Source organism: Salvia hispanica, chromosome 2 (genome assembly GCF_029641045.1).
Source record: "Salvia hispanica isolate PSC_SH4W2 chromosome 2, Shi_PSC_v1, whole genome shotgun sequence".
Taxonomy (NCBI): Eukaryota; Viridiplantae; Streptophyta; class Magnoliopsida; order Lamiales; family Lamiaceae; genus Salvia; species Salvia hispanica.
In genome coordinates this window covers 57,744,551-57,763,591 of record NC_142693.1, presented here as the reverse complement: position 1 = coordinate 57,763,591, position 19,041 = coordinate 57,744,551, and the positions used below count along the sequence as shown (strand labels likewise).

Sequence of the window (19,041 nt, the reverse complement as noted above, 5' to 3'; positions counted from 1 at the left end):
AGGCGTACTCAAACTTACGATTAAAGCTATTAGGAAGATATTCCTAAGGAAAACACATATACAGAGGATGACTTACTCGATCACTGATTAGTCATAAAACTAAGACAGTGTAACCCCAAGGACATTACATGAATGACTGGTAAACTAGAATATAGTTACTAGTCTTTCTCAAGCACTAGGGTATATTCATTACCTCAATCAAAATCCTTTGCCATGGTTAATATGATATATACTTGCAATGCATAAGCACAACTAATATCAAACTTAATACACATTATAGCATACATGAGACATCTATCTCCAACACTAGTCTCATTATTCTTAATCTCACTAAGCATCAAACGACACTTGACTAGAGACAAGACAATTCCATCTTGAGAGGTATAAACCTTTTCATGGAATTTCTAATGCTTAAATGTTCCAAGCAATGTGTAGATATAGGATTCCTAAGAGAATCTCAATATTCTTTCTAGCATCTTAAAAGGACTTAGATGCTAAGAATGTAATTAGTTTCTCTTAAATCATTTATCTTAAACTGGGTAGACAACCAGTTTCCTACGCTAGATGCCAATCTTAGTTGTTTGCAACTTTTGTAGATTTCATCATCGTAGAGTACCAATAATACCACATTTAATGCACTTTCAACTTCCTAGTGCTTACAGCACTGCAATGGGCAAAAGTCAAATTCTAGACATTTGACAATTTTGATAAAACACATATACTCTGATTTAGATGCTTGCCTAAGACCACGAAGGTCTTTATAAGCTTCCAATCATGCGTTTCTTGCCCTTAATTACATATCCATTAGAATGTTCTAGTAGATGATTTCCTCAAGACTTCTATTTATAGAAGGCTGTCTTGACAATCATAATACATACATTCTAATTTATGTAAGTTCTAATAGACAATAGGATCAAATAAATCCTGGCACGATGATAGCGAGAAGATAGTTCTCTTTGGGCATAACCCATTGTCATTGTCTAGCCTTTTGAGATCCATATTTACACTTGCAAATATACTAGCTTCCACTGACTGACACAGCCTATAGGTAGTTTTGCAAGTCTTGTAAAACATGTTGTCTATCTTAGATTGTAGTTTGAAATCTATCACCTTTTCAAGGATGAATATCCAAATGAACCAATACTACATTGTAGTTAAATGGATTATGTTCAAGTTAATCTAACACTGAGTCTTACGACACTCTTAGACCCATGAACTTGTTGTGTTCCAGTGGAACGCTCCCACTACCATATGGTTCTTACAATCTTAGGTACTGAAGTTGATTTTATTAGTGCAATAGTTTCTAATGGTATGACTTCTTGGTAATGTGGAAAATTCGATATCTCTCTCTTTATTTTGACAGTTATCATGTTGTTAGGCTTGTAGTTCATCTCTTGATCTTCATACAAGAATTATATCTTTGAAGATTACAGAACTTATAACCTTATATCATTTGGGACAAACCTTAAAACATGCCTCAGTACTCAACTCCAATTTCTTGGACACTTTTCCAACACGTGTTGGAAAAACATTACACCTTGAGATGTGCTAGACTAGAGACGCTCTAGTCCACAACTCGTGTTTTGTAGAAGGTACTGATGTTGGTAGTTTCTTTAATGTTTATCCCATCAATGATAAGATTTTAATGAGTACAACTCATCACATAATCAAACTTGTCTTAGAAAGATTTCGATTCCTTCTTACATAACTATCTCATTCATTAGATGAATGTTTGGATTCGTTAATGGAGATTAGACTCCCACTACTGATCATAACCCTTTGCTCGTCTTCTTATGGTATAAACCATTAAGACTAGCTAGTCTTTCTATATTGCACTTTGAAGTACGGGGAAGAAGCAAGTGTGTGCAGTGCGTGTTGCGATATTCAGATAAGGAAATAACAGGTTCCCTAGATCCAGCAAGTCCACTAGATCACTCGGTCTAGGAACTCGTGGGTCGTACAGAATCCCGGTCGTCGGACACACAAGCACTTTCCCTTTTCAAAAACCCTCAACCACTTTACTAAACCTAGTATAGGGAAGTAGGGATCGATCCCACAAAGAAGGATGCGTAAGACTCATAATCAAGGACTTGGGAGTATTTTTGGTGTTGGCTGCTGCCACGCATTTCCTAGGGTTGAGGAAAATTAAAATTAACTTGACTTGGGAACCTTAGAAAGAAACTTAACCTAACAGCTAGACCTAGGAGATAATTCTATGGTGGGACCACATCTAGAAAGCAGAGTACGACTGAAAGGTGGCAGACTAACTAACTCTCGTACTAACTGACAGTGACATCGTCTTCTACAACCAAATTCGCATAAAACTTCTTAAGAAAAACACATAAGCAAATAAAAAACAGAGCTACTAACTTGAAGTCTAATCTATGCGTAATAAACGAAGAACTTAACAGATCTGCATACCCTAGACGAAGTAAAATAGAAACCAAGAGGAAATAAAGCAAATCTATCAACTACTGTCTTTCCACACGCCAAATCGACTTCAGACGCTAAATCCACACCGGATCCAAGCGTCCGACATGAACTCAAAACAGAAGAAATTCTCCATCACGTCAGATTTTACAAATAAGAGCTCTGAATACTCAAACAACCATAGATCTGTCACCAAATTCCACATCAAACACCTCAATAACGAAATAAACAGAGATCAGCATAGCAATTGAAGAATTACGCTAACAGCAGAAAGATCTATTTAAAATAACTTGAAATTAAACAGCTAAACGCAGATCCATGAACGGTAAAGCATTTAAACATCATCAACATCAAAGTCGACTCCCAAAAGTGAAGTTCGACGGTGGAAATTAGCAAAAACAGCTGAAATTAAAAGTAATTGTATCTTCGCCCTTACTAGGACGGTGTTGCCAAGCATGAAATCTTTAGAAAATACCCCCCCTATCACAATTACCCCAGAACCATTCCCAAGTGTGTGTAAAAAAAAGTATGAGCTAAGAAGAGTGGAAGACTATTCCTTTTGCGCTGCATGCTCTTCTCTATTTATAGGCGTTTTAGTGGGCCCAGCGAGGTATAGATAATGACTTTGTTGCCCTCAGCTGTAGACTTCCTTTATCACGCCAATTTCCTCGTAATTCCTGCTCATTTCGTTCCATTCTCCCGCTAGACCATCTCCTTCATAACTTCCTTGATCTAGCAATTTTCTTCACACACCTGGCTTAGGAAACGTGTTAGACCCAGCAAATAATAACATTTTTTCGCACATTACCGATGCATGAAATTAGCCTTATCAAACTGCTCAGACTTAAACCATACTTGTCCTCAAGTATAAAGACAAGAAAAGAAAAAGAATAAGGCGAATTTCAAGCGATGTTATCTCTTGACCGACTCCTAGACCTAGACTCAAGAAAAACTAAGAAAATATAAGAAAATCATACAATCATGCAAAACACACATACATGAGCTAGTTTCAATTTTAGGCATCTGTCCCCACAAGATTAAGGTCATTCCAATAGATTGCACTCCTCCAAATAGGCCCTTTCCCTTCCTTTACCTAGCCAATCTGTCAGCTTGTCAAGATAGCTTTCTACTTACCCAATTGTTAGATTCACTCGATCACTCATTCTTCACCAGGGATGTTAGGATCAATTCTCTCTTAAGTTAATGCTGCACCACTGAAGCGTTGGGTTATGAGAGTTTCTCCTTCCTGGGTCAGGCTATTATTATTCCTGTTTTGGACCATTCCCCTCTCTGGACTTCGTCCAGCTTATTCCTCCTCTCTCTTTTTTTTTTTTTTTTTCATTATCAACATCTGGACTTTGTTCAGCTTATTCCTCCATTTTCCTTTCTTCTGGACTTCGTCCAGCTTATAACGCCCTTCCCTGGACTTCGTCCAGCTTATACCTTCATAACCCAATTCCCAATTTTTTTTCCTTCATAGCTCTTCTTCCCTAAGCATTCAGTGGTGGCCCTTAAACATGTGTTAGCTCAAAGTTATCTGAGGTTTATAACTCACTATATAGTAGGGCTTCACAACTAAGTAGGTAGAGGCATTCTCCGTCATTCTTGCTTCATTCAAATTAACAAGGCTCATTTAAGGAAAAAGCTTCTAAGTTGAAATGCCTCCTATCTTCAATTACTTTCACTAAGAGAATCATGCCGTATTAAATCCACTGGCTCATGTGACAATACTTAAAACTAACAGACTCTTAATATGCAACACGGGTAATGCATTGACTCCTCTCCCCCTCCCACTTCACTCAAGCTTGTCCCTAAGCCATCGTCGTGAAGGGGGGAACAGAGAGATCAATGCAAAACCAAAATCATAAAACTTCTCACACTTAGACCAAGCAATGGGCTAAGTGGGAGAAGGACATAGAAAAACATAGGAAAACAAATAAAACAACAGAAAACACAAACTTCTCACACTTAGGCCACGCAGTGGGCTAAGTGTGAGAAGATATAACAAATGTTAAACACATATATAACAGGTAGACAATAAAAAAAACGAAAAGAATGACAAATAAAAGTTACTTGGTCAAGAGATGATTGATGATTTCTGGGGCTGGCTCCCTCGAGAGCCAGACTGGGGTGGGATTCCGGGGCGGGTCACTTTCACCTTCTTCTTAGCTAGCTGCTCCAGCTCTTCCTCCTTCTGCTTTGGGATTTCCGGTACTGACTTTCTCACGATAGACTTTGATTTTGGTGGGGCTGGAACTTGCACGGGAATGGTCGGGGAGATCAACTGCAGCGACTGCTGTGGTCGCTTGACGGAGGGACTGCTCTGAGTGGGCTGCCTGACTTCACTGCTGGACCCAGGAGTTGTCCTCGACTAGGTCAAGGGGAGCGTCTGCTGCATCCACTTCAACATCTTCAATGAAAGCTCCACCGCTTCCGTCATCCTGTCATTCTGTTTGGCACATTTCACTGCCAAATCAGCAATATTTCCCCTCAGGGTCTGTACTTCCTCCCGATTTCCCATCAATTCCTTCCTTATCCCACCGAGTTCTTTTATCATGTCCTTCCTCATCATCTGCATCTCCTTTTTCACGTCCTGGACTTCCTTGCGCAGCTCCTCCACCTCTTCACTCGGCATGGCTTCCTTGGCTTCCTTCGGCTCTGCTTTCACCTTGTCTCCTAATGAATAGAAGAGAGTTTTGGTGTCTTGAGTCTGCAGCAACCCCTTGTTGAAGAAATAATCAACACTAAACACCTGTGGGGGGTCGCACATGACTACTAGTGGAGCGGCCTTGGCAATTCTCATTTCTATATTCCTCTGGAGGTAAGCGCCGATGAGGTGGCAGGTGTACATATGACGCCCTGGGTTGCTCGTCATCTGGTGGCACGCCTGCGCCATCCAATATCCGAGGTGCACCTTAACACCCTCCGCCATGCACCATGTGAAGTAGAGATCGGTAGTAGTGAGAGCTGAATTCGCACTGCCCATCAAATTGTAACTGATAAATGTTTGAGCAAAACGGAGGATCCGGTCTTCAATGTGGGAAGCCTTGGAGTAGCTGGATTTAAACGCCCCTGATTTAGAGTGCGTGACCAGTTCCCATGCTGTCTGGACTTTGAAACCAGGCGTGTTATTTGGCATCCCCACCATCCTATCGTTCCATGCCCCTTCTTCATCTTCTTCCTTGGTGAACAACCCATTTCCATATCTAGTCTTTTGTTCAAATGAACCGAGACTCAAGAAAAATGCAGCCTTTATGAATTTGTCATCTATCATGTTACTTTCCTCTAATAGTAACACAACGACTATTATTCTGAAGATTTTCTACTTTTCAGTTAAACCTTCTTATAGTCATTTCTTGTTACTTTAGGCGATGACTTGTGTCAGAAACTATTTGAGTGATCAAAAGATCCTCAAAACATTCTGTCACTCTAGGATATTCCAATCGAATCATCTTGACAGATTCTATTGATATCCATCTTTCATCGTCATTAACCAAGACTTGTCGAACCACTTAAAGGAAAATAGCTTGACCTTATTCCTCAAAGAGCTTGTCAAGTACATGCATAATGCATTCTCGAACATTCTTCGTGGAATTATGTCGAGGAAATGGAGGACATGAATCATTGAGTATAAACTCCAAGCTTTCAGCGATGAGAATTTTATCCATTTTCGTTTCCGGTCTACATAATTTAGGCATTCGAGTTTTCTTTCTTTAAGGATCGCAGACAAATATTAAATGACATAATGAAGATTTGACAAAGAAACTTATTATCACATACTCATGCTCAATACATAATCACAAATAACCACAAAACAATTATGTATCTTACAACTGCAAAATTAATAAATTGTATCCTCCTCTGGAGGTTAATACGCATTAAAATTTTGACAATTTTACTGGTCACAACACCGACGCATCAATTGTTTCCTCCTCTGGAGGTTGATACGCCTAATGTTGCCTAAGCACGACCATCAGATTTAGCATTGCAGAATTTTATTTCTACAACACACTCCCATAACAATGTTCATGTGCTGACAACAAAACCAAGCTATCTCATAAATTCTGATTGAACTCTGAAACTCGCAGTTCCTTAGGATTATTGTCCCCACTCTGCAGGTGGCAATAATATTGGGAACCACTTTCTAGTTCATTCTATTTATTATGTAAGAAGTTCGCCCTTATGAAGTTGTTGTTTTCGTAGGATTATTGTCCCTACTCTGTAGGTGGCGATAATATTAGAAAATCAGCTTCACAAAATTTGGCAGACCAACCGATGGAGACCGTATACAACACACTTGTTGTAATCATCACTTAAACATTTTGTATGGTTTTTGCATAATTATCACATAAGCAGATAAATCAGATAATCCACTTAAAATAGATAAACACCAAATAAACAGATAAATCTATTTAATGCATGGCATTTTAAACACTCAGGATAATTAACGACAATTATTTAATCTAGTCAAGGGAGAATCAATTAAATAATTAAGTTTTATATTGGATAAAAATTATCCAAATTTATTTAGGATTTATCAAGATAGAGTAGACTATCTAAATCCATTTAGGATTATTCAAGATTTTATTTCGATAAAATCAAATCCTACAATTCAAGATAACGTTGATCTAGGATTATCATTATTTAAATCGTACTAGGATATTACTAGCTAGAAACATTTCCATCATAATCCATAAGATAAAAATAAAATCCTATCAACCAAGATTTATACAAATCTTAATTCTATTTAGAATAGACATCCAGAATATATCAAACATTTCTTAGGATTTCTTAGATAAATAAATTTATCTAAATCCAATTAAATAAGGATTTCTTATATATCATCTTTATCCTAATCTATCTAGGATATAAATTCATAAGATAAGGATAAATTGGATTAATACTTATTTTAATCCATCTAAGATTTGTCTTAATAGAATTAAATCTATTCAAATCTATAGGAATAAATAAATTAATATAAATGTTTATCCTAATTCATCTAGGATTTATCTTTGAATAAATCCATATAAATCCATAGAATTAGATAATATTATATTATCATTATTCAATTCTATCCAAGATTTATCTAGGAATAAATCCATATAAATATATAAGATGAGAATAAGATATTATATTATCACTATCCAAATCCATCTAGAATTTATCTATGAATAAATTCATATAAACTAATAGGATAAGAATAAAATAATATTATCATTATTTAAATCCAACTAGGATTTGTCAAGGGATATATCCACATTAATCCATAAGATATAAATAAAAATTAAATTCTCATTATCCAAATTTAACAAGGATTCATCTAGGAATTAAATCCCTACAAATCCATAAAATAAGGATAAAATCTATAATTAATCCATGATTTAATACAAAATCAAATCTTATATAATATATAAAATCCACAAGATATATTCAAATCTTTTTTTTTTTCAAATTAATCTCGAATACTTTCCAAAATTAATGCAAGGGTTAGGAAACCCTAATCAAATTTGGAAAGCGAAGTCACGGAACGAGGTAATGCGACGTCAAACTCGAGTCCGGGAAACTGCCCGTGAAGAGCTCCCACTCGAATCACAGCCACTGCGCTACGTAGCCGCTTAACCTGATGCCTCTGACGCTTCTGACGCTGCTGCGTCAGACGTCGCTCTGCCTGCGCTGCTGCGACGTCGCCTTCGCAGCGGCTACAACAACAACTTCCTCCGAGCCCGGAAACTGCCCAAGAAGGGCTCCCACTCGAAAAGCCGTCGCCACCGGCATTCTGCTGTCTTAATAGCTGCTCCTGCCTTCCCGTGAACATCACCGGCAGCCCGCTGAATCATCTCCGGCGTCGCTCTTCTAGCCTCCAAACTTGGGCAGACGACGCCTAGATTTCAGTCCGCATGCTTGGACTGCCGACAAAGTGATCAATTCGCATGGAGTAAAATCCCACGTTGCAAGCGATTTTACTCCAAATTGAAAACAAAAACAATCAATTTGATTCTTGATGGAATAACTAAGAATTGAGAATTCTCTTCCACCGATAGTAGAAGTCAAAAATTGCGGCCCAAGAAATTGACTCCACCAATAAAATTAGATTGTAAGAATTGAGTCTGGAGAATTAGTTCTCCCAATTCGTCTTCTTCGCACACACGTTATGATCATATATACAAAAATAATGACAACCACGTATTCGAAGAAAATCATGCATTCAATCAATTCACGTAACATGAAATTAATCCACATAATCAGAGCCAAAAATTGGCTCTGATACCAATTGATGGGGTTTGGCGCCCCTTGCATAGTGGAAGACTTATACAAAACAAATAAATCAGATACGGATCTATTTGACCGATTATGCGATTAATCAATTCACATGTTAAACAGGTAATTGCATGCTAGAACGCAAATAATTCATGCTCAAGGAAAGTAAATCCTAAAACATGAATTCTACGGTTTAGGGTTACCGATTTTGATTCTCCAGAGAATCGTCGATTGCTCGCGCCTTCTCCACGTGATGATCTTCAATACTAGACCACGGATCTTCTCTCTGGTTCTCGAACTGTATCTCGATATCAGGGTGGGCTGATCTTATCAAAATACTAGGACTCGAATAAAGAAGACAGAAGAAATCCTTTTGGGAAAAGAAGTAGAAATCGAAATCTCCTTCAGCTGGGGGGCCGAAAATTTCGAAAATTTCAAGTATGAAAATTGTGATTCTTCTGTCTCATTTATTCTCCTATTTATATTAAGTTCCTTATGGGCCCAGACAGGGATCTATGGAAGGTTTTGGATATGGGCTCGCCCAATTAGCTTTTTACTAATTAAATTGAACCCACAATTTAATACAAGCTTATATTGGAATATTACGAGCAGCCACTACAGAAGTAATATTGAACTCTCCCCATCCAAATCCGAAATTACAAGTAATCCGGGTTTCCGTTATTTATTATTTATTTCATGTGCTTAAGATATAAATGTCCATTAATTAATTAATGTCTGCTATGGACTTAATTAATTAATATCTTATTAATTCCAAGAGTGGACTTAGCAAGAAACACTTATTTATTATTCATAGAGTAATAAAACTTCAACTGACCAGTTTTCCGAATAATAAAACTTTGTTCGAGCTCCTCTTGAGGACATTATCAAACGAGACTCACCTCGTGCACGTTTCAACATAATAGCAATCCTAGCACCGCTAAATATTAATCACCACTACCCAATATATCAGGATTATTGGGTTGCGAAAAACCGCACCATTTGATAAGTCAAAGTAGTGCATAATCAATACCGTATGCTCAATGCTAACATATGTAGATTAAGAAATAACATTTTATCAAGACCTAGTCTTTCAGTAGATAGCATAAAGACACGTCTTGCTGTTAGATCCGTTCAGTGCTATACCACACCAATGTCAAATTATTTCAGTAAGGCTTAGAAATATGCGGACTGACATTGCAACCTTTCACGATAGGTAGCCAAAGCCTATCTAGGTTGTGAAATTCTTCTTTTTCTTTTGCAAAGCATTGCATAGATCTGACCATGTTACCTTAAAATGAACGACGCCCACAACCGGTCTACTAAGCAAAAGACTTAGACTTTGTTTACTTCTTATGCATTTAAATGTTTGTAAAACATCTTATAAATGCACAAGCAAACACAATGTAATAATAATAGTGATTCTGTTCGTGCGAGACTGCTCGAATAATACTGAATCGGGTTAAAAGTGGATTGTAGAGTTTTACGTATACAAGCAAGATTCTATTCGCGTGAAACTTTCTCGAAACATGCTTTTCAGTATACCAAACCTAACACCCATATACATTCGACAAGTCATTATTCGAGAAGCATCGCTTCACAGTCACAATATTTCCAATACTTAAGGCATGCTTTTCACAAAAAGACATTTTCCACCAAAACTTCCAAGAGCATAAAGTTTCAATCATAGAAATATTCCGTACCTCTTTTTTCGTGGTTGAACGAGACGAGTTGCGGTGTTGAGCCTTCCATATTCAGTTTATTATAAAATGATTACAAGGACAACTTAAATTTTTGAAAAGACTCTTGGGTCCAGAGCGGAAAGAAACTGAGGCTCTGATACCAACTGTAACAGCCCGCCCTCCTAGGGTACAATAAATGCGGCAACTGCTACCAAACGGACTCGAAGAAATGAACAAAGGCTAGGGTTTCATTTAAAGAGTGTTGACCAAAAGATTAGAAAGAACTATCAGAGTATTTAAAACAACAACTTCACCTAGGAACTGGAATAAGAAAAAGGAAGGTATAATAAATGACGTTCAAGAATCTCAAGAGTATGACATAGTTTCCAAGATAAAAACCACAAGATCGTCTAAGGCCTCTAAACCGAAAGGAGAGTGCAAAATATTCAAAATAAACATAAGTGTATCAAAAATTCAGCGGAAAGCGACCAAGAGAAAGAGTAGCTATGTATGAAGACACAACTACGCTTGAAGTTCAAAACAACCATCTTAATTAATTATCATGCTCAACACCCGCCACCGCTCGTCATCGTTCAACCTGCACATAAGAAAAACACATGCAGGGCTGAGTATTTTGAAATACTCAGTGAGCTCGTCGCCAAAACATTTTATAAGTTATGCCACCCTTACCAAGTGAACTCGAGTTTTAAGCAGTTATAAGAGAATATCACGAGTATCACAAAATATATTTTCCATACACTGGCCAGTCAAAATAATTCCCCACTTTTCTCATCAAATTCCACAATCACAATCCTTCCATGGTGCGATGAAAGTGTGGCCACACTTTTTACCCACGAGACCGGCCGACTAGCAAGGACGGCTCCCGATCCCCTCGTGTACACAGCTTGGTAGGGTTTGCGGCCCATACTCAGACCCGAATTCGTTAAACATATCCATAGCCCTATAGCCCAATGGAGCGAACTCTCAAACTGGGCATCAGGCGCACAATATCACAACAAAACAGACATAGGCATGGCATAACAGTTAAACCACCCTTATTTCTCCACATTCATATATTTGCACATTAAAGAGTTTAAGAGTAAAGCCCACCTCGACTGCTTAGGTTTCAAGTATGTTCTTTCCTTTGTTATCCGGCTTCGCAACTGAGGTTTCACCTTTTTAATCACATAGGCACATATCACAAATCAGATTCAATACAACTCCTAATTCATGCATGTCCCAACGCTTTTTCCCTTTTCCCATCGATTCATCTTATTATCACTAATCAAGCTTAAGTCATGATCATCATATAAATTCCATTCGCATCTCAACTCTAGATCTAACACCAACATAAGTTACACAAGAGTATTTAGCCATCAAGCACACACCACACAACACAACACACACACACACGACACGCGCACACACACGCATACACTCACTACGCACACGCCACACACACACCACATGCATACATATTTACATATTCCTTTTATCCCACTTTCACTCAAACAAGATGCATGAGGGTTCAAGAATACCGATTAATCGGTTAGAAAGAAGAGGAATCGTGTAGAAAGAAGAAGATTAACATAAGAATACCTTTTGGAGAAAAACGAACGGTAGAAACGAAGTAAAGACTTGGTTCTTCAAGATTCTTGAGGTTCAAACTCTATTTCTTCACAAAGGAGGGAGGATTATTGGAGAAAAGTAGAAGAAAATTGAGAGAGAGTGGAGAGATGAGAGGGGGCGAAAATTTGGGTAGGGGCGAAAATTATGTGATGGCTATGGTTAGGTTTTTGGCTCCTTATTTATAGAGTTCAATAAAATCTTTAGGTAAATAAATAGAATATTTCGTACGATCTTATTCTCCACAATTAAATAAATAAATATTGTGAAGTAGGGAAGAAGAATTAACAAAAATAGACTCTAGGGCAAATCCCATGATTTTTGAAAATTAGGCTCTTAATTAGCCAAGATTTTGTTTTGAATATTTTACATAGTAGAATAAAATATCACGGAGCAAAATAAAATAAAATCCTCCAAGTATATTGGGTAGTAGGCGTGTATTTTGGGGTTCTCCCATAAGGAACATATTTTGAATATTAACTAAAATAAGATAAGGCAAAATCTCTTGAGGTAAGGAAAGATTTGGTAGAATATTTAAATTCTAGGTATGGAAGGAATCACGTCTCCACATCATCAAAATAAATTCTAGGGCTCTAAAATTAGGGTTTGGGAAATCTCGATGTTACAACTTATTTGCTCTCAAGTTAAATTTTCCTTATACAAGGCCATATACATGAAATATGGCAGCAATTTGGGGTCCAATTTTTGATAAAACGGTTCCAATAACTCCAATGTTGAACCAAAATCAATAGACTCAAGAAGTTGTTCCCATTCACTTCCAGTAGAGGCTTTCCTTTGAGCTAGCTGATTTGCCACCTCTTTAATAGCTAATGGCAGACCACCATATTTTCTCAACATTAGTTTTACTTGATACTCCAACTCCTTTGGGAATTTCTGCTCACTCCTCAATTTATTCCCACTGTTTATTGTTGTATAAAACGATTGCTAACTCATAATAGGATCCCACGGTTCCATCTTATGAACATCATGGGAATTTGTCTTTAAATCCTTATGCGTCATGTGACTTGTGACCACCAATTTACTCTTGCCATAACCTTCATGAGATAAGAACAAACACAAAAGGAAATTTCAGAAGGGAAATTTTATCTGTTGCATTAAAATTTTTAAAGATATAAAAAGTCCTACTAATTAATGTTTGTAGTTTATTAAAAGTCTGATTAGTTTCTCAACCTATTTAGAGACTTTGAAAAAATTGCCAAACAAAGTTTAACATAATTAAATAAACTAGCGAAATATTCATTGAAATCTAAGTTGGCGTAACAAGATTAATAACAAAAATAAGACACATAACTCTCATAAGCATTAAGCATTAATAAATAATAATATATATATGCATACCTTGTGCTTTAAGTGCTAACAAGAAAGATCTCAACTGAATGTGTTTGGGCAGGTCGTCAAGAACTATGAAATAGCGCAGTTCTTCCAGATGATCGCCAAGGAAACCTTGGAGGAGTTGGTTGTTCACTCTCTCAAAATATGAAGATGATTGCATACTCTTACCATTAACTGATGATAGTCGATCCAATAGTTTGATAACTATCTCTTTCATTGTTAAGACATTAGAAACACACACCCAAGCACGATACTCGAATCGCTTAACGACGTTTGGGTGGTTGTATATCTCTCTAGCCAGAGTCGTCTTTCCAATACCAAACATGCCTTTGATAACAACCACTGAAGGTTGTTCGTCCGAATAAAAAATCATCGTGCGGATCACCATTTCTATGTCTTTATCCAAGCCGACCACAACATGATCTTGATCAACATTTTATGAGTTGGGCTGTGTCTCCGGCCCATCAACTTCCAGTTTAACTATCCGCATTTTGATCTCTCCAATCCAACTTAGGATGGACCGCATCTCACTAGATTGGCGCTCTTCGTAGATGTCGAGGGCCTCGTCAGCCATATGGGCCAGATCAGATACCAAAAAGTTGAGTCTTCTTCCCTCTCTAAATTCCTTATCTCTTACTATATCCACAATCTCTTTATCTCTTTAATTATCCTTTCCATTTCTTCATTCTTATATGGTTTTCCCTCTCGATATTTTTCCAACTTCTGTATCAGCGATAAAATATCTGCCTCCGCCATGCCTTAATTGGCAAACTGCATAAGAAAAAATTATTTTGAATTTAACATCATAATCACGTGAATTTAAAAACCTTTCAATCTTGCCTGCGTGTGTGATTTGATCAGACAACTATGATATCAAACTCAAAGCAGATGTAATTAAAAAACCTTCAATATAAGACAATAAACTTGCCAAAATTTAGATGAGGAAGTTGGCGTTTATATCATGATTCCCATAAGAATATTAAAACCTTTTGTAGCTACTAGCTAGTAAAACCAATACACTTTGTGTAGCTGTCAATAATATGCTCGTATTGATTTGGCCTCCCCTGTCTATAAAATACTCCCTCCGTTTTCAATTAAGAGTCACACTTTGACCGGACATGGGTTTTTAAGAAAGTATTTGAATGTGTAAAATAAATGGAATTAAATAGTGGAATGTGGGACCTCTTTGACTTTTTGTGTGTAACAAATATACTCCACCCGTCCCGCTTAAGATGACACGTTTTCCTTTTTAGTTTGTCCCAACTAAGATGACACGTTTCCTTTTATGGTAACTTTCTCTCTCCAATTAATACACTCAACCACTTTTTCTCACTCTTATTAAAATATCCATATTTCTTTATCTCTCTACTTTAATGCTTATACCCATCTTTTCTCTCTCCAATTAAACACTTTAACCAATAACTCCTAAAATCTCGTGCCGGCTAAGCAATGTGTCATCTTAGCCGGAACGGAGGGAGTAGTAAGTAGGAAGTGTGACTTTTAATGGGGGACGGATCGAAATGGAAAAGTGTGACTCTTAATGGGGGACGGACCGAAATAGAAAAGTGTGACTCTTAATCGGAGACGGATGGAGTATAAATCAATTCGTAAACAGTACGTGTTTTAATGCGCAACTAATAAAATAAGAATAAGATGGAAAAGAAGTGGTAGAATTAGTAGTGTTACAGAATTATGAGGTCTATATTATTTGGAATGTTTAGCTGTGTTTGTTTTTATTTAAATTACATAAGTTATAAATAAAATGATGTGTAGAAATAATATGTTGTCTAAAATTTTTTATATTTAAAATTGGTCTAATTTTGGTGGACGGCTCAAAACCCTAAAACTAGTCTATTTTCTGTGCATGAAATTGTTGAAAGTAGACTAGAAAAGTTAGTGTAAGATATGTGAAGATTTAGCAAGGGCGTATAGTAGGGGCATTTGCCTCAAAATATCAATATACAAAGAAGCCAAAAATGGTAAATATGGTAAACCCCAGATATCTAATACTTTCTCCGTCTCCTAAAAATAGAAACTTTTGAAATGACAAAGGTTTTAATGTAAAATTGGTAAAGTAAGAGAGATAGAAAGAAAAGTGTGTTAGTGGAAAATGAGTCTCATCTCAATAGAGGGAAATAAATTTCCTAAAATAGAAAGTTTCTATTCCCTTTGTTCCTAAAGAGTATGCACTATTTCCTTTTTCATCCGTCCCCAAAGAGTATAAACTTTCAATTTTGGAAACTCTCTTCTATCTAATGAGGTGAGACTCATTCTCCACTAACAATACTTAAAAAACTTTACCAATAATGCATTAAAACCCGTGCCGAACCCAAAGTTTATACTCTTTGGGGACGGAGAGAGTATTTTTTAGGGGACGAATAAAAATAAAAAATAGTCCCTCCGTCCCCCAAATTTTGTCACAGTTTGACTGGCACGAGTTTTAAAAAATGTAATTGAAAGTGAGTTGAAAAAGTTGGTAGGATGTTAGTCCTACTTTTAAAATATTAGTTTTATAATAAAATGTGAGTAAGAATAAGTGGAATGAGGGGACCACTACGAAATATAGTAAAAAGTTAAATGTGACAAATTTTGTGGTGCGGACGGTAGGGAAAAAATGTGACAAAATTTCAGGGACGGAGAGAGTATTTAATTTTTAGGGGACGGTGGGAGTAGAATATTATCGTAAGGAGGCTCGAAATCTCGAATCATAAACATATACTCTCTCCGTCCACAAAAAATAGAGTACATTTACCATTTTTAACCGTCTACAAAAAATAGATCACATTTATTTATGGAATGTTTTCAACAAATAATAACCTCACACATCATTCAACTAATACTTTTTCTCACTTACCTTTTCTCCTTCTGTCTTACTTTTTTCCCTTCTTTCTTACTTTACCAATTTTATATTAAAACTCGTGCCATAGACCAATTGCTCTATTTTTTTTTGACGGAGGGCGTATATTTGTGAAAATAATCGATCAAAATAAACATTTATTACAAAGTTAGACGTTAAAGAAATTAACTATCATAATATGTCCACTCCAATAATTTATACTGGTAATTAGTATTATTAAAGTTCAAATTAAAATTTTTGACTAGTAATTTATTTAGTCTCTGAAATGATTTTAGACTTGCAAAGTTATGAAGGCAAAAAGATACAAAAAAATTTGAATTTTCGATTTAAAAAACAAACATATAACCATGCGAGTTTTCACAGTATTATTGAAAATGAAATCTAAGGAAAAGAAAAGATACATTTAGTTTTATGAATTTTCTTCCTATCTTTCTTTTGGTTGACTTTCCACCAGTTCAATTCCCCTATGCTGCTATGCATGCTACACTTATAGTGAAATTCAAAAAGAGGAAAATTCGAAAACAAAAGATAAACATATATTCATGGATCAACGGATCTTGAAAATCAACTTTCTGATAATAACCTGACAGTAGCATGAATTAAATTTATTTAACATGAAAATACCTTTTTTTGCTGTTTTGCTGTTTGTCTTGGGCGATCTGATGATTTAATTCAATTCTCGGCAGGCTCAAACATGAAACATCAGTATACAAAGAAAGAAGCCAAAAATGGTGATGAAGTTGGCCTTCATTAAATTAGTTTTTCATTGTTCAGATCTTGCAATCCTTTCTCTACCACTATGTTTTATTTAATATTCTAAATCTGTTGACTTATTTCTATTCTATGTGGTTGGATCCTCTGCAACCCACATAGCATAGGCTGCCGCGTCGCTTTACTTCATATTCCATACTCTTAAGTTCTTAATTAATTATTTTACTTAGTTAGTTTATCTCTCATTTCTTTGATGTATAGTAAATATGATATGGATAGTCTAGCCAAGTGAGTGCCAGCAGGATAGCTCCACAAATCTAGCTGATTGGTTACTTTGTTCAAGCTAACTGATGGAGAAGATACGAGGAGAAGAAATAGGCAATCTTGTTAAGCTTGTTATTTTTGATTTGTTTAGCTGCATTAATCTTCTATAAATATTCAGATTCTTAGGAGATAGAAATTATCTTGGGAAGAAGATCAGTTTAGCCGTAGGCCTCTGCGGAGGATTTATATTTCAGTACTTGTTCTCTTTCTCTTCAATAAAAGTGCCGAGAGTTATTTCCCATTTTAAATTGACAGTTCATTTGAGTAAGTTATTTTCTCCAAGCACCTCTCGTGCTTATATATTTTCGAGGGCTAGCCTTTTACTCCTATCAAAATATTATTCTTTTTTTCTCTCTTTTGCTTTCCTCCTCAATTTTATTTCTTGTTCTCGTCAGTCGTCGCACATCATTTAATCAATTTGGCGCAACAAATTAAATTTATTACCCTCTTTTCTTACATAGATGCAACGTACAAACTCACACTCAACAATTTTTAAAACGCATACTAGTGTATTACGAATCTTGTAACATGTGATCAAATCATTTTATATACTCCATAATTAATAATTCACTTGCATGTAAATCATATAAATTCACCAGAAAAATCAATTTGTTTTGATTTATAATTTATAGTACCATTGTTTTTTTATTGTCATGGAGTATGAAAGTCTTTATGCATCTGAATGTCAAAAGTTTAATGTGATGTTTAAAACTCTATATTATAAATCACAATGTAAAATAATTTTCCATCAAATTACAGTTACATACTAGTAAATTATTAAATATATAAAAAAAATAGAGATTCCGGCTTGAACGTGTTAATTCGGAGGGGAAGAATTACCAAGACAATCTTGTCTAATAAAAATAGTACTCCCTCCGTCTCACAAAAGATGTTACACTTCTCTTTTTAGTTTGTCCCACCACATTTTCCTGTTCGGAAAAAGTTCTCTCTCACATGAATATAAAAATTATATTTTCTCTCTCCATTTAACGCACAAAACAAAACCTCCTAAAATCCTATGCCGTCCCACAAATGTGACATCTTTTGTGGCACGGAGGAAGTACTATTTTTTTATTTTGATTGAGACAAATTTATCTATGTGGCTGTGTTTCTGACTTTATGTATGATTGTTGTATTTGCTTTATCGCTTTACAATGTTCTGTCACTGATATATCGATTTATACATGATTTTTCGCCATGATTGTATTCAGATATTCATCTAGCTATTAGCATATTACTACTGCATGGAGAATCCGATGACTATATAACCGTGATGGTCTCATGAAAGAAATTTTAGGAGATTATATATATAGAATTCTAAACTAATTAACTGTCTTAATAACAAATACTAGCATATAGCAAGTTACGAAATTAAACAAGCTAATAAACCTAGCACCACAACATTTTATGCTCGGAAAATGTTTAATTAGTTATTCTGTTTCACCTAGCAAATTCTCCAAAATTTTTGTTAATCGGCGTTTTTTAGTGTTTTACATAAAAATATGTCCCATGTTGTACTTTATAAACAATCTTAATTATCGTGACGTGATTAAAGAATAATCTTGAATTATTTATCAATTATCCTTCTAACATTATTATGGTAGCTGGGTAATGTGACACTAATCCGCTTGCTTTCATAATCAATTTACCTTGTGGACTGGATAAAGGGAGTTCATGACAAATTAATGCCCAAAGCAGGTAAAACTAGCAAGCATGGAGGAGGGAGAATAAGTTGGCTGGTTTGAATATGATGAAAATGCAATTCAAGATAAACACCATTTGCAGCTACAAAATTACGTGATA

At 36.0% G+C, this 19,041-nt stretch overlaps 1 pseudogene; it reads right to left on the bottom strand.

Moving 5' to 3' along the window:
• Positions 1-14,102, bottom strand: part of LOC125202201 (putative disease resistance RPP13-like protein 3) — a 42,425-nt pseudogene extending 28,323 nt beyond the window's left edge.
• Between the last annotated feature and the right edge of the window lie 4,939 nt (positions 14,103-19,041).